Genomic DNA, 24,745 nt, shown 5'->3' with positions numbered 1-24,745 from the left:
GCAAAAGAGAACAAGAACATGTTAGAAACCAGGAATTATGGTCCCTCTCGAATCTACTATGAATGGAAGACTGGCAGGACATGACCCTGGAGAGATGGGTAATTGGGTCCAGACGACGTCAGCTATGCATGGTAAGCAAGCCCTGAAAAGGCCGCAGTTACCCCAACTTCCACAGGCTTCAGCACTCTAGTAGGGGGTTCGGCTGCCTCCCTGACAAGCAGTTTATAGGGACAGTAGCAGGCTGTCACTCCCAGATTTGTAGCTTTGCCTTGGGTGCTCTCACTCATCCACAGATCTCACTCTGGGGAACGTCAACTGATATGGTACTAGCCGCCTTTTGAATAGGCCCACGTGGTCTCTGATACCATTAAGTGAGCTTGTCAGCAGATTCCCCTATATTATGTCTTGAGTAACCTGCAACCATGATTGACACCTTGAATGCAGTTTTGTAGAGAGCAGCGGCCGGAACTACCCGCTCATAGCCCACACACTCAACCATAGAATGATAACTGTGTTGCTTCTACCATTGCCTTACAGCGTTGCATTAATATAACAATAGCATTAGCGTAAAGAAATGAGAATTTGCAGGGTTTTAAGGAAGAAAAAAAAAGATCAAGTACTTTTCTATTTGCAATTTTAGAACCAGTGAAATTGACAAAAAGAATGAGGGAACAATCTGAAACTGTCTTACATATTTCAGCAGTACAATGATGTCACGAGTCCACTCTTAAATCTCAATATGCCACACAAATCTTACACTTAACACTTCAAATTAATATGTCAACAATCATCCTAATAATTTCTTACTTTACTTTTTATCTTATTTTATCTTTAGTCTGTTTTGAGACATGTTTATGAGTCTCTCTCTCTCCCTCTCTCTCTCTCTCTCTCTCTCTCTCTCTCTCTCTCTCTCTCTCTCTCTGTGTGTGTGTGTGTGTGTGTGTGTGTGTGTGTGTGTATGTGTGTAGCCTTGGCTGTCCTGGAAGTAGCTCTGTAGACTAGATTAGACTTGTAATCACAAAAATGCTGGGATCAAAGGTATGTGGCACATCCACCTGGTATCTTATCTTATCTTTAAGACAGAGTCTTAGTATCTAGGCTGGCCAGGATCTTGCTATATAGACCAGACTGTCCTCAAAGTCACAGAGATCCACCTGCCTTTGGTGTTCAAGTACTCAGATTAGGGTGTGTGCCACCACACCTGGTTTTCCTTTTATTTTTAACTGTTAGATAAAAACACAGAACTTGTAAGTATTGATAAGGTTCATGCTATGTTTAATCAGGTGAAATATATCCAGGTCCTCAAATAGTCATCATTACTTTATGACTAAAAACTACAAAACTAGAGAGACATTCCATGTTCATGAATAAGAAGAATTACTATTGTTAAGAAGTCCATAATAGCCCAAACAATCTTCAGATTCAGTGCAATCCTTATCCAAATACCAATGATATTCATCAATGAACTACTAGAAACTCCTAAAATGTGTAAAGAATGACAAAAATTGCCAAATATTATGGTTATCTTGGGCAAAAAGGAGCTGAGCACATTGAATTACACTGTATAATTTCAAAATACACTAGTATGTTGTAGCGATCAATAGCGTGGAAAACCAGAGCGTTGGAGGAGAACAGAAAGAAAACATGTCTATGGCCAACTGACTTAACAATCACATGAAGAACTGGCCTTGAAGAAAGAAGGATGGACTTTTCCATAAGTGGTGCTGGGTAAAGTCATCCCCACATACACAAGAATGTCACAAGGCTCCGGTTTGTCAGTTCACAAAAATCTACTCAAAATGGATAGAGGACTTATATGTAAGAGGTAATGTGGCTAAACTGCACACTAAGAGAAAACACAGAGAGAGAGAGTGCTTCAGGACACTGTACTGGGTAAATTGTCTGGGAGAAGCCTCTCAAAGCCTCAAAGCCCAGGAAATAAAACCAAAAGTATACAAGCACGGTTAAATAGAATCTGAAAGGTTCTGCACAGTAATAAAAATCAGTAAAGAGCAGAGACAACTTCCACGATGGGGACTACAAGTTTGAAAATGATCTATCTGATCAAAGAGCTGACAGCGGGTCATGTACATGACTCCAAAGCACAACAGCAAAAATGCACCCAGTATAAAAAATGGGCAATGGACTTATATAGACATTTTTAAAGAAATGATATAAGAAGTCAACAGGTATGATCACTCCATAGCACTAACCACCTAGGAAATGCACATCAGGAGATTAAGGAGATATCACCTTACCTTGCCTTACTAAGAACGGCAATTGTAAAAAGACTAACCAGAAGTGCTGACAAGGATGTGAAGAGAAAGAACCCTTACAACTCCTGGGGATGTAAATCGGTACTGAAGGTTCTCAAAAGCTTAAAAGGGAAACTGCTAGGCACCATGCTAAGTCCACACCTAGGAGAATGCAGCCAAGTGCAGGAGGCACATGCACCCCACACTCACTGCAGCACTACTAACAATAAATAAAGAGATATACACCACCCACTGTCAGCCAATGGCAAGCGGATTAAAATGTGGCACATACATACAACAGAATATATAGTGTTCAGCTACAAAATGAATACTGTGACTTGCAGCAACATGGATGGGACTGGCATTGTGTTATAGAAAGCCAAGCACAAGAAACAAATACCACCTGTTCTTGCGTTTGTGCGTAGTCTAAAATAATCTGTATCATTGGAATTGAGAGTAAACGTGATTCCCAGAGGCCAGAAGGAACGAGGTTGGGAGAGGTAAGTACAGTGAGGCAGAAATGGGGTTCTGGTGAACTCCTGCACAGTGGGGTGACTGCAGCTAACAATATGATATTGTATCATATTATATGATATTCTGAACTATATAAACAATGCATTTCAAAAGTTAGAAAAAATGATCTTGAATCTTGGTTAATTTATTAAAAATTTAAACTCTTCCCTCTCTTCTCCAGATCCACGGTGGTGCAGCACTGCCTTAATTTGGGCCTCTCTGGTCACTTACCTGAATCACTAGCAAAAATTTCCTGATCATTTCCCCATCTAAACTCTGCTGATATCCCAACCTCCGAACCTGTTAACAAAATCATCTTCACAAAAGAGAAAAGCTAAGTGCACTGTACCCCATCAGTTAATGGGAAGCAATTTAAGAGATTATAAATCACGCATGCATGCATATATGTTTCAATGGCATGGCCCTGCATACCCCCCATCATCTCCCAAATGCAATTTCTTCCTGGCACAAATTTAGTAGGTTTTCAAGGGGAAAAAAATGTACGGAGTGCTTAGAATGACAAATCAAAAGCGCCTGTGCCATTAACCAGTCAATGAGGGAGCCTTGCATTCACTCCACAGGAGACGATGCCAACGTGCTCTTAACTGTTTCCATTGCTCTCACATACGGGCTCCAATTTAGAGAAATTAAAACTACAAGAAAAAAATCAATTTTATGCTCTTTAATCAGGGAACTCAGACGTATTTTAGAAAAAAAAAATATTCCAGACTCACATTTCATCAGAAAACTATTCCATTTACCGGCTTAACCCTCTGTAGCACCTCCCAGCACAGTTAAGTCCCGCTTTGGGAGAGGGGATTTTGTAAGGATGAAGGGAGGAGGCAAGACCTTAGGAGCTTAGATACCTTAGGAGCTACTAGCATTTCCAAAAACACATACAAACTGCTCCTATGTGTGACATTTAATTGTGGAAAGGAAACTGGCAATTAATTCACAGTTCCTTCAGTGGTACCCACTGCTTCAAGGACCACTGACTGATGAAATCCTGCTGCCAAGTAACAAACTTAGAGTGTAGAAAGTTGTCAGTCAGGAGAGGGAAAGCCCTTTGTCCTCTCAACTCCAGCGACCCCATCTGTAGGATGAAAGTAAACAGAAGGTTTCAGCTAAAACCCTAGCTTTGCTTTAAAGGATGTAGCTACCCTCTGGGATGGGTTAAGGACAATTTTGATATCATCGTTTATTCTGAAATTCTCCTTTGATTGAGTAAAACTCTTAATTTCTCATTCTTTGCATGGCCTTTGGTAAAGCTGACCTTTAACTTCCGTACTGCCAGGAAAACAAAGCAACACAAACCCTAGACCACTTTGACTCATGCCTATCCACCAGCCACAGCACAGCTATAGTCCTCTCTCCTGAAGGTGATTTGAAAACTGAAGTTAATTTTTCTTTTCAAATTGGTCAAAAATAACATTGAAAATATTCTGTCACTTGTTAAGTAGAGAAATAAATTCTCCACTAGCATTCCAAAATGCTAGACCCAAAAGGCCACGCTCTTGTTGTTGTAATCACGGTTTGGGATGATCTCTCAAGTCTTATAAATTTTCTTTTTTCTTTAATTAGGATTAGGACAACCATGAAGAAGCTGGCTGTTAAGTAAATATTAAAAAAAAATCTGAGAAACTGTGAAGTAATAACAACCCTATAAATACCACGCAACATGAAAAATCCATTCATCTCCTCTGCAATTTGTACTTCATTTAGATGGTTCAGAATCATAAAGACATCCATGGAGAGAGGCTTAAAAATCATTATAGGACAATATTTGTTTAATAGAAAGTGATGGCCTAAATGGTACAATGTGAGTCAGGAACACCCTTACATTAAATAGTAATTGAAGAAAAGCCCCCTGGTCCTGCTTACTGGCAACTCTCACAGAGCTCCTCATTATTGAACTTTCCAACTTGGAAGCCAAACTAAATAACAAGGAGTAATTTGCCAATTAGTACTTCCTGCCCTTTTCTCTTTATTCCTTAAACACCATTTAGGGGCTGAACTGGTCAAACACTTTTAGCTTCAAAACAGCAACTGGGAGGATTGAATTTGCGTCTCTCCAAGGTGAAGCTGTCAAGAGGCCAGGCTGATGTGTTCCATGCCTCCCCAGCAGCAACTCCCCTTCAGGAAAGAGCAGCAGCCTTTCCACTCTGGCAGTATATGGAGCTTCCTTTTCTCATCTTCCATGGTTTTAATTCAATTACTGACCTCCAAACTTTACACTTCCATAATTCCTGGGCTTAAGAGTCTCGCATCTATGTGTCCCCTGGTATCCGTACACTTCTTCAGACCAAGCCAAGTACATGTGTGTGCCTGCTACAGATAAGTATTCCATGGGTACACAAGACAGAGACTGGAACAACTGCTTCCCAGAATATGCAAGACCCAAGACTGTGGATTCAAGGCAGACTGGCAGCATCACTATTGCTTGCTTGCTAGCAAGAGAAGGGTCAAATAACCTGGGCTAAAGGCCTTTGGCAACATTTGTGTTCTTTAGCTACATTTTTTTTTCTAATTTGTAACCTGAATTTGTGTTACAGCTTGTTACTCAATTTAAAACGCCCAATGATTAACATAATGTAGTTTCAGACTTCTAAATTGAAAACACATTTACAGGTTAGTGCTGAACCAGAGGAATCTACTCTTCTTCTGCTACCTAAGCAAAGGGAGCAGGCAGGACCAGGACTCCCCATCAGAGATCCACAAGCATCAGAAGGCTTTACCTCGTTCATCCCAAATTTACCCATTCTTCCAAAGGATGTGCCTTTCCCACTGACAAGCTTCTTGCTTTTTACGCCTTTACTTTTAAAAAGTATTCACAATCACTTTATTCTAGGTCAGCTTTGAAACTCAATTGAAAATGCAGATTTGTTTGCATATTTTAAAACTCAGTCTTAACATGAGACACATTGCCTGATTAATGTGTTATTTGAAAGGTCATCCAGATAAGAAGAAAGGCTCAGAGATCTGCTCCTGTGTGAACCACTCAGGTGGGCCACTTTCCTTTTATTCTGATTCTTAGGGCAGGGTTCTCTAACTCACTAGGTGGTTTTTAAATAAGCCTCCAGGGTATAAATTTAAAATCAAATTAATGTGTAGAGAAAGGTGTCAAACAGTCCCTATGACAAACTTCAACTCCACTGACTTTGTATGAGATGCTATTCTGTTAGTGGGAATATTGCAGTTCAAATACTCTGGATCAGCAATAATATACAGCCTTGCAAGCTAGAACCTCAACAATTTTCACTAGTATGTGATTCCTCAACAACTCAAGACTTAGAACTTTCCAGTTTAAAAGAAAGTCAGCCTAATAGACGCTAGACTCCATACCAATGGGGGCCAAGTTTCCTTATGCATGCACACACTATGATTAATTCTAAGTATTACTTAAAATGCAAAAAGGGATAGTTTCTTCTTATCATTCCAACAACAACAAAAATCATTCAAGTCAGTTTCTCATCCACGATATCCATTCTACCATTTTACCCAGTGTCCAAGTTAGAAACAGTGAGTCTTGAGCAGGTTCATCTCCCCAGGCACAGTGTCCCTGTCAGTTCTATGGTCTCGGTTCCGCAACACCGCTGTGATAGTGACATCTTTCATTTAGCATTCTAGTTCTGTCAACCCTTTGTTTCCCCGAGCTGAAGTGGCCACAACTTTCTGTGACCTGCCCAATCCGGTTTCACCTTTGGCCAGTTCCCTTTACTCCCCAGCTAGTATGCCTTTCTTTACTTTGGAATCTTCTCACCCACTTCTCTTCTGCATCATGTATATCTTTCTTGCTTTTATACATCTTTATTTAGCCACTTTTTAGTAGGCTCTCTTCAGAAACACACAAAATGAACCACAGGGTGGTACTTCCGTGAGATTACCCTCATCCACATTTCATCTGTATTGTATTTGCTTCTCTGTGATGCACTTAATCTCAACTTCCACACATACCCCTACAGTGTGAGCTGCCTTTTTTTTTTACAGTTAAACCTACCATCAAAGTTCATATCCATAATACTCTATAAATGTTTCTGTAATTGAACAGCACAAGCAACAGCCCTACATACAGTTTACAATGGGCAATGATGGAGAAACATTTTGGCAATTTTCCCCACTGGATCATTTGCTGTCATTAAAGAAAAGCTGAAAATATTTATTAATTTAAGTAACATGAACTTTAACAAAATATTGAAATACACTTCTTTTCAGCACTTAAAAGTGGATTTTTTTTTTTAAGTCTACTGAAGTGCTTGTCAGTGCAGCACACTGGGGTGTTTGATATAGCATTACTGACATATGAGGGCATACAATGTCAGTCACTTTATTTTTCAAAGACTTCCTGACTTTCCTGAAAATCAAAAGTTAAAAACCAGCAAGAACATTTTTTTAATCCCTTAGTACCAACTGATTACAAGAATCCCTCTAAATAGTCCCTAGCAGCCATACAGATGCTGAAAATACAATCTCATCTTGATAGATTCTCCAACTTCTGTTTTAATTACTCCAGGGCAAGCTGATGAGTCACTGATCCATAGACACAAGATCTATTTCAGATGATACTCTGAACACATGACTTGCTCTTTCCTCCTGATCAGATTAGATCATACAAATAATAAGTCAAGATACAGAAAGGCTGGTAGTCTTGTTATAATGCAATGTCAGTTGAAGACAGATAACTTAGCCTACTAGAGATATGTTCATTATAATAAATTCTTATGCTGAAAAAATATTTCTTAGTTTTTCAAGAGGGGGTTTCGCTGTCACACTTTTGTAGACCAGGCTAACCTCTCACTCACAGAGTTCCACCTACCTCCGCCTCCCTGAGTGCTGGGATTACAGGCCTGCACCGCACCTGGCCTTAGGCTGAAATCTTAAGAACCCTGTACGTTGCTTCATAATGGTCTGATGTTCCCTAGCATTGTTCCTAGATAAACACATGTGTTTAGAACAGCAGTTTCATGCCTGCCAGTTCTTTAATGTGTGATTTTTCAAGAGAAAGTATTGTTTTAAGCCAAAGGAAGAAGCATTTACCCTACATTAAGGGGAGGGGTGTGCTCACACTCAGGGGTATGTTTTAGCTGAAAACACATAGTGAATAATAAATATGAGATTAAGATTCCTTGGTGTTTGTTGCAATATAACACTAGTGAGGGCAAATTTAAGCCTGAATGGTACAAATGGAGTTCAGAGCCTACTCTTGAATTGTGATGGGTTCACATTACACAAAAATACTGACACACATGATGATGGCTTGTCGGGGAAATATCAGGAATGCCGACCCCATACTCTGAAGCAGTTAGTGTTAAGATAAAGCAACATTTTATTAAGTGCCCTATTGTGCAAACATCACATGCACTTTTACTCAATTAGTACTTCCTACAACCCTGTATGGTGAGGGCTCTAACACCCCATTTTCAGAGGAAGCAGCACAAATGCAGTCAGCGGACAGATGAATGGCATGCAGTATTTGAGGAAGGACTGCCTCACTCTGAGCTGCCAACATTGGCTCCTTCCCCTGAGTTCACCAATGTACGTCAACAAGTAGAAATTCAATAAAATAGCGAGAATATTTTAATAATATTATATTCAAACCAGGAATTTGATTATCCCCACTGAGATAAATCAAACCTAGCATATTGTGTGTGTGTGTGTGTGTGTGTGTGTGTATACACACACACACATATATATACATATACATATATAATCAAACCTAGCAAGCATATTTACACACATGCACATAGCATCTAATAGCAAGTAAACACTACCCAGTGAAATACTCTCTATGTATGGGAAGCTTCACAAATACAGTTTAACTAGTAACAACTAGTCTTGCACATTTTAAGTACAGTAACAATGAAAGTTCTCCCATAGTCCTTTGTTGTGTGAGAAGTCTTAAGATCTCCCCCTCTTCCCATTTTCCCCCCTCCTCCATCCACATGCAACTTCAGTTGTTTCCAAAGCTCAGGGAGAGAGACAGAATTGCTGAGTAAGGGGGACTGCTTGTTCTGACTATGGGGTCATGACTATGAGGCACGCACAGATTTAATGGAGGCCTAGCATGACAGCTGTTCGGCTCCACACCTGAGGCCATTTCCTCCTCCCCAAGAATGTAAAGAGTGGAGGGAAAAAAGGGCTTTGAAGATGGTCATCAGTACACAAACGCAAACAAGAAATGGAAAGTCATCCGCAGAAACCCACAAGTATCTTCCCTAAGGAAGTAAAATCCATGGCCTGTCAACTGAAACGAAGCATCCAGAAAGGCTTTTTTCTAACTTAACTTACCTACTCCTGAGATTTTAATCAGGAGAAATCCTCCCTAACATTGAGGCGCTCTGTCTTCTTTCACTAGTGGACAACTGCGAAGGGCCTGGGAAATATATCCTTAGCAAGCAAGGGGAAATGGTCCTATTATAGCCTCTCTTAGCCTCTCTTGTTTTTTTCTCCATATACTTGGATCATTCTGACCGCAAAAGAAGCTCTGACATCACTCAAAGTGATTCAAAGAGAGGCAAGGAGGATGTCCGTGGTGTTAAGTATATTTAGCACATTAAAAACAGAATTCCTTTTTTAAGCAACCTTGGTAAAGGATGCATAAAGCTGATCCAATGTTACCATTCTTCAAGATGAAAGTTTTGGCACACTCTTGTGTGGTGTTTCGAAACAAGCCCTCCCCTCCCACCAGGACACTACAGAACCCAAGAGGGAGACAGACTTCTCTGTTCCCTCCTCCTCCCCTTATCCTTTAGGATGTAGGCGGAAAAGCAATACATATTTTGGTCTCCAATTTATCACTCCAATTTTCACAGTCATAAATTACCTCTCAGGCTTTAAAACTACAGGATTTCTAAAAGGCCCTATAAGGTACTTATATTCCAGTAACTAAATTCAGATGTATGAGGCAATTTTAAACTATTATAGAAGTTTGCTGTCCAAAATGGAACCCTCAGAAATCTGAATACAAAAAAGAATACTAATATTAATGCTATAGAAATATGGTTAAACTTAACATACTAAACCTTTCCCTTCAAATGTGCTGGAGCATGGGCGGTCATCAATCAACGCAAGAACCTGTTGAAGGAGCCTTAGATCATATCCTCTCATTGCTGGTCAACTTTTGTTATTATAATGTCCAGTGTAAATAAGCACAGTCTAATCCATCATGTATTACCTTCATCAATAGAACACTCATGTGTTCAAAGTTCAGTTGTATGCACTCACACAGAACTGATTTGGTTCAGCCAGGGGCCATTAAGTAAGGATGCCAGATGAGATGCCCAAATGAAAAAATTAGCAAATGCTTCCAAGCAAACCAAAATCATGACACACAAAAAGTAAAAAAAAAAAAAAAAAAAAAAAAAACAAGAACAAAGGCAAAGCAAGGTGCTTAAGGAAAAGCCACAGATTTTGGGCACAAATCCAGAGCCAAAACAAAAGCTGTCTGTTAGGTCCACGGTCAGGGTAAGGTCATTTGTCAAAAGTCTGCAGGAACAAACTCTAAGTGGCTGTCTTACGTGTCTCAAGAGGCAGTGCCGGTTGCTGCTGTCAACTGCCAGGATTGTAGCTGCGACTGCAGGAGCTCTAATTTGACCCTCCAGAGAGCCAGTCCCAATTAGAACCACAGAAAGGAAGCATGTTAGACATGGCTCTCTGGGACAAGCCTGACCCTGTGCGTCAGTGTCAACTCAAACAAGAAATGAGAGGGACTTTCTCAAGCCTGTTGTCTGTCCTAGATAAGAACCAAGGACCTTTTTAGACTGAGCTTTTGAAGTAAGTCTCCCTAGACCAAAAATGAGGACAACTCTCAAAATACTAAGAGCTGAGTTATTTCCCCCGCCCCCAGGCCTGATGGTAGGCTTTGTGCAAACCGAGGCATACCCCAGAGGAGTAAGCTTTGTGTCATATTCTAGGAAAATTAGCAAGTTAAAAATGTTTTAATTCCTAATAGTCTAAGAGTAAGCTATGAAAAGCATTCATCTGTTTATGATTTCAAATCTGGCTTGCCCATCTAAGCTCAGCGTCACTGACAACTCTTTTGGAATTGCCTTGAATCTATTCTGTGGTGGTATGACTAACTGCAAAGCAACTTGCCAGCAGAGGTACAACTAGGGCCAGTTTGGGGTTATGGGGGTAAAAGGGATGGAAAAGAAGGATAATTTGGGTTTCAACTGTGAATCACCCGAATCAAGAAAATAACCAAGAATCCACTCGCTTGCACGCACTTCTTGTAGCCAGTGAACCAAAGATCAAGGTTCTTAACTTGTACTCTAGCAAGTGTTTGAGGCCCCTAAGCTAAAATGCAGAAGGTTTTTTCCTAAGAACTTTCTTCTGAACAAACAGACTTTCACAAGATTATCAAAGATCTCTTCTGACCCAACAGAAGCCAAGGGACACATCGATGTAAATTTGCGGACAGATGCTGGCTGCCTATGCTAACAATGGGCCACTTCTTTCATATTCAACCTGAACTTGATAAAACAACAACAAAGCACAAGGGACTGGTGCACAAGGCTGAGCATGGAGTCCCATATATATGTTGAAATTTGACTCCTAGTCAATACTTCCTGAGGTCCAAGCCGTTAAAACCCATCCCCAGGAGAAGCAGGGTGACCAAAGAGAAAGGACGGGGTGGCGTGGATGGTGTCAAAGGATGAAGAAATTGAGATGAATGCCACAGAATAAATTTTCACTCAACAGAAATTACGGGGATTTAAATACAATGTTTTCAAAATCAAGGCCCATTGGAAAATATGAGTTAAGACAACTAAAATCCAAAGAGCATACTTGCATAAGATCATAACAATTTTCAATTAACTCCGCTTAGGAAACAATCCTTGGCAGATGACCTCCAGAGCACAGCAGAGAGTCAAGTTGCTCCATAATTTAGCCGACAAAATAACTTCTGGGGCTTCCTGTGGGGTTTACCTATTACATTCACCTGTACTATGTCAATAACACCTCGAGGGAACACTGAAGACAATATACACAATGTGCGCATAAAGGGATGGTAATAAATCCCCTTGAAGAGATGGTGATAAATTCAAAAGCATTTTAATATGCTTGCTGCTCTTGATATGTATTTGTAGTTATAATCGGCTGGAGGAAAATCTGAAAATTTGTAACAATTTTATTTTTAAATCACTAGCCCCGTATTTTAAATATTTAATAGGTAATTGGTAATGAGTACATCACCTACCCTATTAAAAACGAAATCTTTTATAAGTAGAGATGCCTGTGTGTGTCCAGAAGGAGCAGTCACCAGCACCAGAACCCAGAACCAACCGCATAACCACTGCAGAGCAAAGCTGAGGTCATTGCACCATTCCCAGCCCTGAGGTATACGCGGGCTCAAAGAGGCGGACCACCACCCTCATCACAAAGCCTCTCAGCACTTCATATAAAATCTCAGGAATATTAATAGCTGCCTGTTGGCCTAAAGAAAACTTTATACATTTAAAAATTAAACAGTAATCCTATAAGACCACATTTCCCTGAGAACTGCTGTAAAAATGGGTTTTAATTTTCTTCACTTCCATTATGCCAATGCTTTGCTGTGCCTGGTTATATACATTTATTAAAAAAAATACAAACAGGAGAGATACATTTAAGTTTTAGTTTATTAGAATGTTTTAGAGTGAGGAGGAAGATAAGCTATTCTTCTTATTTCTTATAGTATTTACCAGTCCTCATACCTACCAACAAATGCTGCCATTTTATAGCCAATGAGGGTTGAGGAAAGATAAAACAGATTAATCATTTTCTCAAGAATGCCTCCAACTCTCTCACTCACCATTATTGATGCTATTAAAGAGGCAGATTCTCTATATTGTATAGTTATTCATTTAGGACATATTGAATATTCGGTACTTTTATCGTAAGAAAGGCAAGGTTGAAATAAACAGAAAATTAAGATTTGTACTCACTCACTAAATAAATGCCTATTAAGTACATATAATATACTATAATATACTAACCCAAGTCTGGGTTTCACAGATTAAAAAAAAAAAAAAAAAAGAATGAGTCATGGCCCGACCCTCAAGACTGTCTAAAAGGAGCCAGTGACATGGCCACTGGCTGGGAGTAAATGAAATCAGTGGACTAAAAGCAGCATGTACTTCACCCTATGCTCCATTGATTTATAAAGATTTTACATAGACTGGGCTTCGTTTTTTAACATGAATACTATGAGTTAAAATTTTAGCACTGCCTTTTAAAACATACATGATAAAAGAAACAAATGATGTTGAGACTTTCTTCATCACACTTGCTCCCAGTTACCTCCTCTGTAAGCATCCAATTATAATCCCAGTTTTCTAGTATTGCTTCATCAATTAATACAACACAATCTGCCAGTGTCACTGCATTTTATTATGTATTTATATAGCATGCATTTTATTATTTCTAAAAGCCACTCTCTGGTAAGTTGAGCCATCTATAAAAAGGTCTTCTGCAGGCTGTGGTTCTAGGACATAGAAAAATTAAGCTGGAGAGGAACAGGATGCTCTTTCTCACCTGGTTAACCATCACATGCCAGAAGACACCATGCAAGGAACTGGAAGAGAAAAGTCACTAATAGTCTTACCTACCTATGAGTCCTTTAAGCTATGATGACTACAAGGGAGATGTGCTCTCTAGTATGATAGTGATAAGACTATTATGGGAGCAACAAACCAATTTTTCATTGAATGTAAGGGCTACTCCAAAGGAGGGTGATCAAGCCTGGTTCTGTAAACCTGGCTAAGAACCACTGGCCAAGGAGGTCATGGGATACAGGGGAGAAATAAGTACTGTTATTTTGCTAAATGTGTTGTTAAATTGCCTTCTAAATGCTCATGTTTGTCACCACAGATTAGTGGCATGTTCAACGTTCATCAGAGAAGGCTCTTACCTCAGTTAAGGTAGAGACCTACAATTTGCCAAAGTGCTGACAAAAAGTGATGATGGAGGGGTTGGTCCTTAAACTAACTTGAAGGAGCTATATCACCTCCTCCAAGACTCAGGGACTATCACAGAAGAGGGGGACAAAAAAAATATAAGTCAGAGGATGGGGTGCTGTACCGCAAAGACGCCTTCTAACAGGCGTAACTATTGCATTCATGAACTTGGTTCAATTGTGGTTACCTGCACAAGACCTACACAAGATTGGGCCCATTAACATGTCGTCAGGGATGGCAGAAGGGTCCCATCCCTCCTGGAGGAACTACTGGCATTGGAGGGATTTTGGGAGAAAGGATGTCATTTTCTCTAGTGGTGTAGCCACGGAGAAGGTGCATTACTCAAGTAAAACTTCCACCTATACTCAGGCAAGGAATTCTAGTTGAATTCCGTGGGCTACACAATAAAAGACTTGAACATATTAGGGAGACTTGTTGAGAAGCAGGGTTCCAATAGGATATGGAAGGTGATGAGAGAGGGGAGGCGATGATCATTATTAGATACATAAAACTGTCAAACATTTTTAAATAAAAAAAGCATTAAAATGTTTACAGTAAATCTTCACAGTAGAGAAGACAGAGCAGAAAAAACAACAAACAAGCAAACAAAACCAAGCTGCTTCCTAGATGAACAAAGAAAATGGCAAGACTTTAGAATATTCTAAAGTACTCATTTTGATTAAATTTAGAGTGACGATTGTGGAATTGACTATATTCTGCATCTGGGAAACCCAATGACCTCATCACTGACAACTGTGATTCTGGTGACAATTTTTTTTTTTTTTTTAAGGAAATAGGAAAACAGCTTTTATGTAAGTTTCCTATGTACTCAGAGGCTAGCCTGGGAGTGAGAACACATAGGACAACACTGCCTCCATCATTAGCTTCATCCCAAACCCTCTGTGGTGGATTGAATAGGGAGTGGCACTATTAGGAAGTGTGGCCTTGTCAGAGGAAGTGTGGCCTTGGCAGAGGAAGTGTGGCCTTGGCAGAGGAAGTGTGGCCTTGGCAGAGAAAGTGTGGCCTTATGGAGGTGGGGCTCTGAGGACTTGATGTTCAAGCTACACCCAGTGTGAAACACACAGCCTCCTCTTTGCTTCCTGTGCATCAAGATGTAGAACTCTCAGCTCCTTCTTCAGCACCATGTCTGCCTCCATGCCACCATGCTTCCCGTCATGACGATAATGAACTAAACCTCTGAACTGTAAGCCAGTCCCAATGAAATGTTTTCCTGTAAGAATTGCCATGGTCATGGTGTCTCTCCACAGCAACAGAAACTTAACTAAGACACCCACTATCCTTCATAAAGTCTTTGCCTCTGCTGCACTAACTTGCTCCAAATTTCTTTCAAACAACTATGCTGCGCCCTTTCCTGTGCCCTTTTAAGGTTGTTGCAGTACTTTAAGAGGCTAACACAGAAGGGTAAAGGAACTAGCTCTCCATAAAACCCAGAGAGGAGGCTGTACACCACCTCTTTGGATCCTGTCTGCAGTCACAGATGAGAAAAAAGAAAAAAAAAAACTATGCTGATGAACAGGTAACCAGAGAGCAGGAGGCAGGTTGACAGCAATAAGTGGATGATAAAAGAAAATGGAGGAAGTGGAGAAGAAATGGAGGAGCAGGTGAAGAGGAAAGGGTAGGAATAGCTGTGATGGAGAGCGCTGATCATCAGGACTCACCACACACACACACACACACACACACATGCACACACACACATACACACACTCACACAAACACACTCACACACATATACATTCACACTCACTCACACAATCACATACACTCACACACACTCATACACACATACACTCAGTCACACACTCACACACACTCACACTCACATACTCACACACACTCTTGCACACCTTCACACACATTCACATACACCTTCACACATATATACATTTGCACACACACGCACACACATACACACACTCACACAAACACACTCACACACATATACATTCACACTCACTCACACAATCACATACACACATACACTCAGTCACACACACACACTCACATACACTCACATACTCACACACACTCTTGCACACACTCACACACATTCACATACACATTCACACACATATACATTCACACATTCACACACACACACACACACACACACACACACACACACACACAAGCTCTAAGTGCACAGGAAAGGTTCTGAGTATGTGACTGAGATGGTACTAAAGGGAACCACTTAGGCTGACATTGGGGTCTGTTTCTGTCATTTAGGATATGGTGGTGTGAATGTCTCAGAACAGAAGTCTCATTAGATAGCTAGGAGGGTATAAAGTGTGAAAACAGGTAATTCTTTCCACCGCAGAAATAACCAGAATAACTAGCATAAAACAAAAACAAGACAGTCAAAGCAGGAAGATGGTAGAGAAGGGGGAAAACTGATGACAAAAGCACAAACAGCACGAAAGAAATGTTTGCAGTCATGGACCTCCAAAGAGGTCAAAGCGTAAAATAACAAAAAATTTGTAACTGTGACAAAACCAGTTTCTCTTAGAACATGTAAATAGTGAAACTATAAAAGACAAAAGACACCAACTTGGAAAAGAATGGTGAAATTAAACCACGAAAGAGCTTAAATTCTGCTGCCAAGTCTGTGCTGCATCTAACATGTGCTTTACCATAGACGCTTACATCACCTTCCTTACCTTAGAGAAACAATGTATCTGTGAGTAAAGGAAGGTCTAAGAAAATCACAATTCCACCATCACATCAGGACTTCTTTAAATACAGAGCACATGTGTACACTTGAAGCTAAAATATGTCTTTTGTTCCTTGTTAGAAATGCTTGAACCAACAAAATAATGTCAAACAAAAATGTTAAGCTATAATCACAAACAGAGCAAACAGAAGAAATAAAAAATCATCTTGGATATTGACCATAATTAACCCAAAACAGTAATATTATTGCAGCTATATAAAAGTCAAATTGTCCTCACACTAAAGGTAAAAACAAAGAGAAAAGCAGGAGAGATATCAGCTTATCTGGGTTTAGACATCTCAGTCTGCCCTGCTTGAACCTTGGTCATGAATAAGCTCCCAACAACTCAAAAGTCCTCTTTGTGAACAGGCTCTGCCCATCTGCACAGCTCAGCGCACTTGCTCTCAGCACCACAAGAGTGGCCTGTTGTTGGTCACAGAGATAATCAGTGAGCCGAAGGTCAACAGGAAGAGCTGCCTGCCCCAGTCACTGACCCCAAGAAATGGCCAATGACCTTGTGCCTGACCTATGGGTGAGGACAGAGCTAAAGATTCTCACTGCGGTTGAATATTGTTCTGAGCTTAAAGAATAAAGCTTCCAGATTCGTATACTCCAAATTCCTTTCCCAATGGCACATAGCTGATCTTCCATATCCTTGAGCTCCGTGTTCCATGGTTTCACCTAAATTCCCAACAATAACACTTGAGAAAAATAAGCATCTGCACTGACCAGGAACAGAAATTCTTCTTGCCAGCATTCCCTAAACAGTACAGCTATCTACAAAGCAATTATGCTACATTACAATAAGTAATATAGAGATGATTCAATATCTCAAGGATATATACATGCTATATGCAAATATTGGCCACTTGTAGAAGGACTTGAAGCACCACAGGTTTTGATATTTACAGGGGGGGATCTTAGACTCAACCTCCAATATTTATGGAGGCATAGATATGCCACATAATTAGCTTGTTTATTTTCCCCTATAAATTATTTTGTTTTATAAATCTGAATATTGTTAGGCTCTAAATATCTGTTTATAACAAGTTGCACACTACAGTCTTACACATTTTAGCACCTCAGCATGTTCTCGTTCAGTGGTTGTCAACCAGAGGCAAATTTGGAAGACAGTGATTCCTACAAAGAGAGCCAGTGGGTTAAAAGCGAGCACAATCCTGCATGAGATAGTCATTCAAAGTAAAGAAGTACTTCATAGAAAGCCCTCACAGTAACAGCAGCTCCTGTGGCCCTAGAGGCAGGCTCCTGGCATGGCGGAAGGGCCAACTACAGTCTGCCAAGCACTGTCCGACTAGACTGGCAGCATGCGGTATGCAGGTAAGTGATGCAACCCAGAAGTTCAGAGTTGATTACCCCGTGCCCCAGGGAGGTGAATTTACCTAACTGTAATCAAAGAGAGCCAGTGGATCAAGGCTCTCTTCCTGCCTGAGAGAGGATTGCACTATGCAGGGATTCATTAGTATGCTCCCTCTGATGCGATCCCATGAAACCCTACCTCTTTGGGAAGTTTGTTTTTGACATTGTGACATAAAAGACATCTTCTTTGACTTATCTTCCACGCCTGCTGCTCTCCAGAAAGCATTAGCATGTAAGCTTCTGGGCCTGGGGAGTTAGCTCAGAGTGCTGCCATGCATGCATGAGAACATGACTTCAATCCTCAGAACACACATGAGAAAATCTGGGTGTGGTGTCACACACTTGTAACCCTAGTGTTTGTGAGGCAGAAACAGGGGGATCACCAAGGCTCCAAGCCAATTAGCCAACTAGTCCAACTAGCCAGGACTCCTGGCTAGTGAGAGATCCTGCCTCAAACCAAAAAGGGGGCAGTGATTCAGTTTTTAATGAATAACACGCAAAGTTCTCTGACTTCTACATACATGTGTGCATCTGTTACCCTGCTGTGTACATGCATGTATAAGCATGAGTGTACATACATACACACATACATACACACATACATAGGACTTAAGATTCTGACTTGGGCCTTGGCCTCAAGCCATGCCAAGCTAAGATAAAACTATCCTGCTTAGTAAAATCAGCTAATCCCAAATTCCTAGTGCGCTAATTAACAGCCTACCATGTCCACCTCTGGATGTGCTGTGTGCAGTGTTTGCCTCCTGAGTGACCTGTGTGGGATCAGCACTGAAAGTTCAGCCCAAAGTTCTCTCTAGCTGGCACTACAGCCCTGGCTAAAGCCTGGTGCCAGTCAGTTCTCTGGGTTTTGCTCTTTATAACTGGAGAGGATGCAAAATAGGATGTGAGAGAACTGAGGATGAAGGAGCAGTGGGGAAACTAACTGAAGGAGACTAACTACAGATCGGCCCTGTCCCTCTGCAGCAGGAAGTCCCGCTGCTAACGCTGTCCAGCAACCCTGCAAGCCTAAACAGCTTAAATGGGTAAAGGTGTTCGCTGATGGATGAGGCTTTAACTTTTCTGGCAGGTAACTGAAGTCAGACTCTGGGACTAAGCACACCTGGAAGTCAGTTCAGCTCTGCATTCCTTAGCTCGGGTTCATTACAAGACGCCACCTGTGTGTCTGCTCCTCAAACCCTGCTGGCTTCTGGTTCAGATCCGTCACAATGCACGGAAGAGTCACTTCTAATTACAGAAGTAAAATAAATAATGCCTTGAGATTTCCTGACCCTTCGGTTGAGAGCCAATGTGAAAGTGGTCCATGCTGATGATCACAGAACGGCAAATTGCTTCAACACTTCTGCTGAGTAATTATTTAATCCAAGAAACAAAGCCTATGGAATACAGGTTACCAAGTGGGATGGCTCAGTTTCAATTAGTGAAAACTCTGAGCTACAGGATGTCTCCCCCCAGAAATGCTGGTGCAAAAGAATGTTACATATTTAGCAAATGGTTTTCTTTTCCTATTGGGCACACCATGGAATGCAGGCAGAATTGGCCCACTTGACAAGAGAAGGCACTGCCTCATAGAGAAGCCAGCAAGGGCTCTGGGATCCTCAAAAGAATACAACACCCCTCAGCTGCCCTGGACCATGCCCCTCTCCGGAATGTTATCTAAGCAAGATAAGACTGTTTTTATGCTAAGAGACTGGATTAGAGGGGGTTAGTTGGGGGCTACAATACTGAGCCCTATAACAATACAATCAATTCTAAGATTCCTAATTCAGCATGTATGAACAACACTCATTTCATTGACTTGGGGATACCCATCTCACTGCCTGAGCTTCTTCTTAGGTAGGAAAGAACTACACAAATGTATACACTTTGGCACATGCCAATGTCATACACAACATCCATCACACAACACACACACACACACACTAAATAAGTGTAAAACATTTTCATCTAACTTTTGTAACTGTTGGTTTTAAGAGATATACTGTAGATTTGTTTTTACTTTAACAAGTGTATACAATAACTTAAATTAGCTCAAATTTTCTGTTTATGAATCAAATACATAGAACTCAAGTTTCAAATGAGCACCGAGTTGTCTATATGTGTGAAAAATGTACTGTTCATTACAAGTGATAAGAAGACCTAAAGGACCTATGCAGTGGCATATCTGCTATTTCCCAGTGAACCTGTGCCTTTCATCCGGCACATCTGTTAGCTCACTCGCCCAACCTCCTTCCATTACTGCGTATGCCTTTAAAACCTTAAAGCTTCTGTTTTAAATACACCCGGGGCTCAAGCGCTCCTTCCTGACAATCTAACTATCATCCTGTCACTTTTTTTTATATCCACAACCAAGTAAATGACGTTTTCTTTCTTTGACCTTAGCTGGGTACTCAATGGATTCTACTTTCTAACAAATCTGGTCCATATGCAGCCTCACCACCACCCGCTCCACTGTTTTTGGCTTGCACGTGGACACAAGCCATCCATAGGTAGTGTGGGGACTCTGCTGTTTACTTGAATTCTGTACTTGGACCTCGGGCAAGTGACATTTCCTCCCGCAGATGAGAAGTCCAAATATTTGTGAGGAGGGCTCACTACTCTTGAGTGGGGCCATAGCTACAATAAATCATATTTATAAAGAAAAGACTTCCTGGCACCAGAAGATCAAAGTTTCCCTAACCTTTCAACGTTGGGTTCTGTTGCTTCTTTTGCTGTCAGTGACTGTGAACCCAATACACGAACTCCTACTTACGACTAACGGCCTTCTCAAGAAGCATAAATTCTGTTCTGAGTTGATGATGAGTGATACTAGATATCTACACTGAATTCAATATGTCTATGGCAATTTTATTGGATTCTGGTAAGTGGTTGCAAAGTCTGTGAAATAAATAATAGCCATCTCTTGTTCTTGGTAAGAAATTGCTTCCAGGTCATCTGTTGGACACCAAAATCCAGGACCTTGCATAAAACAGTGAAGTGGTTAGGGAGAGCCTGCACACATCCCCCCATACTCTCAGACATCCCTAGATTACTTATAATACCTGATGTAAGACAAGTCTAAGGAAATAGTAGTTCTATAAAATTGTTTTCAAAAATAAATAGGGGGGCCGATGAGATGGCTCAGCAGCTAAAGGTGTCTACACCCAAGAATAACTACCTCAGTTCTAGTTCTGGGACACAATAAAAGGAGAGAACTGACTCCCATAAATTTTCCTCTGACCTCTACACACACATGTATGGAATGTTCCCAGCCCATAAATAAGTGTAATTTTTAAAAATAAAAAAATACTAAAATGAAAATAAATATCATGAATAGAGAAAAGGGATGCACATATTCAGTACATGTGCAATTTTTTTCAAATGTTTTCATTCCATAATTTGTGGTATCTGTGGACTTGGAACCCACAGACACATAGGACCAACTACAGAGAGCAGGAGCGTACCATGTGAATTATGTGCCTCCACAACTGTGGCATCCATTTTAATCAAGTGTCTAGAGTATGGATATGCCCAGTGAGAACATTATTCATAACTCTGTAACATATACGCTCGTCTTGGATTTTACAAAGTGGAAGAAAATGAGAAGTTTGCCTTACTAGACAAGAGCTCGTGGGCGTTGGGGGGGAGAAAACCCCTATAGGAATTTCTGTAACATCTTAAGTAGGTTTAAATAATCCTTGAAATTGAACCAAAGATGCATTTTATAAAACTCATCTTTCTCTCTCCAGAGTCTCATTCAGGAGAGCATGTGTGCAAATGCTAGGCAATATATGGCTGCAAGGGAGGCAGGGGACGCATCAAGGGTTTAGCCAAGTTCTTGCTGAGTTATGCCCTGTGACTTCCCTGTGCTTCTTCCACTTGTGCAGCACAGAAGGCAGAAACCGGCGCTTTTCCTCTCTGGCTTCTTGAATGGGTGGTGAACAGATCTGGGGGTATTTGAGACTGATATAAATGTACCGTAACAAGCACTGTACTCAAAATGTATCGTAACGTTTCCTTGTTGTCCATGCAACTCCCTTTGTAACTGTAATGGAGGTAGTAAGATTTTTACCCTGTTCTCTACCCTGTAAAACTAGTTCCCTTTGTTGCTCCTCCCAACTTCCCTCCACTTTTCTCTCCAGCCATTTGTAATATGTATCGGGTTAGGGCTGACCGCCACAGTAAGCTTGGGGTATACTCTTGGAAAAGGCAGGTATAAAGAGACTCACAAGTTACTGGAAAAGACCCTCATGGAACTAAGAAAAAGCAAAGAGTAGCAGGTACTGTGGGGGCAAATGAAGGATGCCAGTAGCCTGGGTTGGTAAGTAAGGGACACTCTCCAAGAGAAGAGGGAGTGGATTGATGTTTCATGGAGCTAGAGAAACAATGGAGCCAAAACTTTCCACCAAGGCCTCTATCCGAAAATACTCTTTAGCTTCTCAACTTAGCAAAGTCAGGCTGAGAGGACATGTAATAGCAACCAGGTACACTTTGAGACTGCCATTTCTGGGGATCTTAATGAAGAATGATAAATTTAAGAGATCCAGTTCTGTGAGGACTCAGTGTTTTGTTCTCAAGATGACCTAGCATCTTGATGAGAGATTGTCATATTTTCTGGTATATAAGATGATCCCCAACTTTTTAACTTTTCCAGTTAAAATATAGAGTTTGCAGTCCGTGTCTGCTGCACAGGGTGTGCGTTGAAAGAGGGGTAGTCTTATACGGCAAGTATATTCCAAACTCTATATTTTAACTAGAAAAGTTAAATTTGGGGGGGAGGGTCATCTTATACACTGGAAAATATGGTAAACGCTCTGTGGCACTCCTTGGCAAAGCTTGCTTTCAAGGTTATGTGACACTTCAGCAATTGCATTTTCAGTGTCTCTTCCACCTACATTCTTGCTTATAAATTGTTCCTTATTAATAGCGACAATTTTAAGTGAGTTTACTATAGTTCTCTCACCACTATGGGGTCAAAAATATTACCAAATAAATATAGTGATGAAAAGCAAGTACTCATGAGACAGTGGGAATGTTTGCGAGTTCTCTTTGAAAATCCAATATATTTCGTTTGCTTCATTGATTTTTAAGTTATGGCTCTTCCTCTGACCTATGAGTAGGGAGAAATACCCACACTATAACAACTGATTCTATTACTTGCCTCTTGCACACAGGCACACACATAAACAATACCCAAGGCACTTAGTCAAAGAAGATTCACAGATTCATATTATTGCGCATGCTACATCCTCTGCTAACTTAAAATATGCCTATGAAATTCCAGCTCCCGTGAACATATATGACTCTCAGGAATTGCTGTGTGTTGCATTTAAGTTTCTATGAAGAAGATGCTAGCTATTTCAGCCTCATGCCAAACTTTCCATATGGAACAAGACAAAACTAAACCAGGTTGTGACTCAAGTTAATCTAAATCTTGGCTCAAAGGTACCACAAGAGATGCATTCTGTTACTCACCATTTTAACTGACTTTTAAAGTTATCTCGATCACTTCTCAGTGTACATTCACCGGAGCATCCACGCTCAGCATTCTCCATACTCGCGTGCCATGGCTCAGCATGTCCCTCAATCCCTCTCTTGTGCATGGTTCCCAGCCACTCTCTAACATCTTCTTTCTTGTCAGTGCCATGCTGAGAATCATCTGTCATTGGCATCCTCTTTATCTAAAAGTCTATGCACCTCCCTCTCGCTGCTGGATACTTTTAATTGTCTAACGTGGAACAAATTCCCTCGTATGAATTTACTCCTAGGATCATCTACTATTCTGTTCATTTCCTCATTGTTTCCTGACACATGCAATACCTCACTTCTGCCCAGATGTGCTCCTTAGTAAATCTTGCCCTGACATAATTTTATGTTGCTTAAAATTCCCTTGTCTGTATTCTCTGTCTGGCAACTTTCCTAAGCCAGCCTTCTCCAATTTAGTCAAGAGGGCTGGCAATGTTGTCAGGGTGATTTGTTCAGCCTCGTTATGACATTTATTTGTGTGTTCTTTGTTATGATTCAAACATTAATATAATGTGACACATATTTGTCTATACTCCTGTCTCCTTTACTTGTTCTAGCCTATACAATCTCTGAGGACAAAGACCATGCCTTGATATCTTAGTGTGTCTGTATACGTCTATCTCTGTCTATCTTCTTCCTCCACTCTCCCTCCCTCTTTCCCTCCTACTGTCTCCCTCTCTCCCCTTCCCTCTCTCTGATCAACTGTATATTGCTCAATGACCGCTGACTAAGTGAAGTTTCTAAACACATATTCAGACTGAGTTACAGCATTTTCACAAGTTTATCAGACATTTTTTTTTTACAACCTTAGAGATTCAGTTAAGCGGAATCAACAGATGAAACTATGTGATAACTGAAATCCACCATAATATAAAGTGTGCCTTTCTTCAATTATTTGTTTTGTGCTATATTTTAGAGGCATACTAAATATTTCCCTCAAATATTCAAGAATAAAACAGATAAATCAAAACATTTTCAATTTTGTTATATCCTGTGTTCCGTTGGTATCATGCAGCCACAAGAGTTATAAAATCCACTATTTGTAATTTCGTGACTTGTCTGAAAACCACGTTACTTCCTGAATACATTTTTTTGAAGGGAGATTATTTATGATAAACACACTAGCCTCCATGTTCATTAGGAAAGTCAATAAGATGAACATTAGAGGATTTATTGTTTCAGCTATGATCATTAATTCAGAGCAGAATAAATATATCATCTTAATAGAATGGATTGACCTGCAAGAATCATGCATAAAACCTGGTCAATAGTATTTTATCTCCCATAGGGGAAAGATGTAGACAAGGAGGAAATTAAACTCAAGAAATGGGGCTAGTATAATTAAATTATTAAAACTGCAGATACATTTTTATTTACATGCTAAAATGTGTAATTCTTCAAGGAAAAAATGTATT

The 24,745-nt window shown here is 40.5% G+C and overlaps 1 protein-coding gene and 1 non-coding gene across 2 annotated transcripts in view; one reads left to right on the top strand and one right to left on the bottom strand.

Annotated features, from left to right (window-relative positions):
- The window catches only part of Col25a1 (collagen type XXV alpha 1 chain), a 397,457-nt gene that overhangs the window by 263,122 nt on the left and 109,590 nt on the right, over positions 1-24,745 (bottom strand). The window lies entirely within an intron of this gene.
- Positions 15,077-15,202, top strand: LOC127206748 (small nucleolar RNA SNORA26). Its single transcript, XR_007832847.1, has one exon. It is a non-coding gene; the product is annotated as a small nucleolar RNA SNORA26 (small nucleolar RNA).

This window comes from Acomys russatus, chromosome 23, assembly GCF_903995435.1.
Source record: "Acomys russatus chromosome 23, mAcoRus1.1, whole genome shotgun sequence".
NCBI lineage: Eukaryota > Metazoa > Chordata > Mammalia > Rodentia > Muridae > Acomys > Acomys russatus.
The sequence above is the reverse complement of the archived record's forward strand: the minus strand, read 5'-3'. Positions and strand labels throughout refer to the sequence as shown.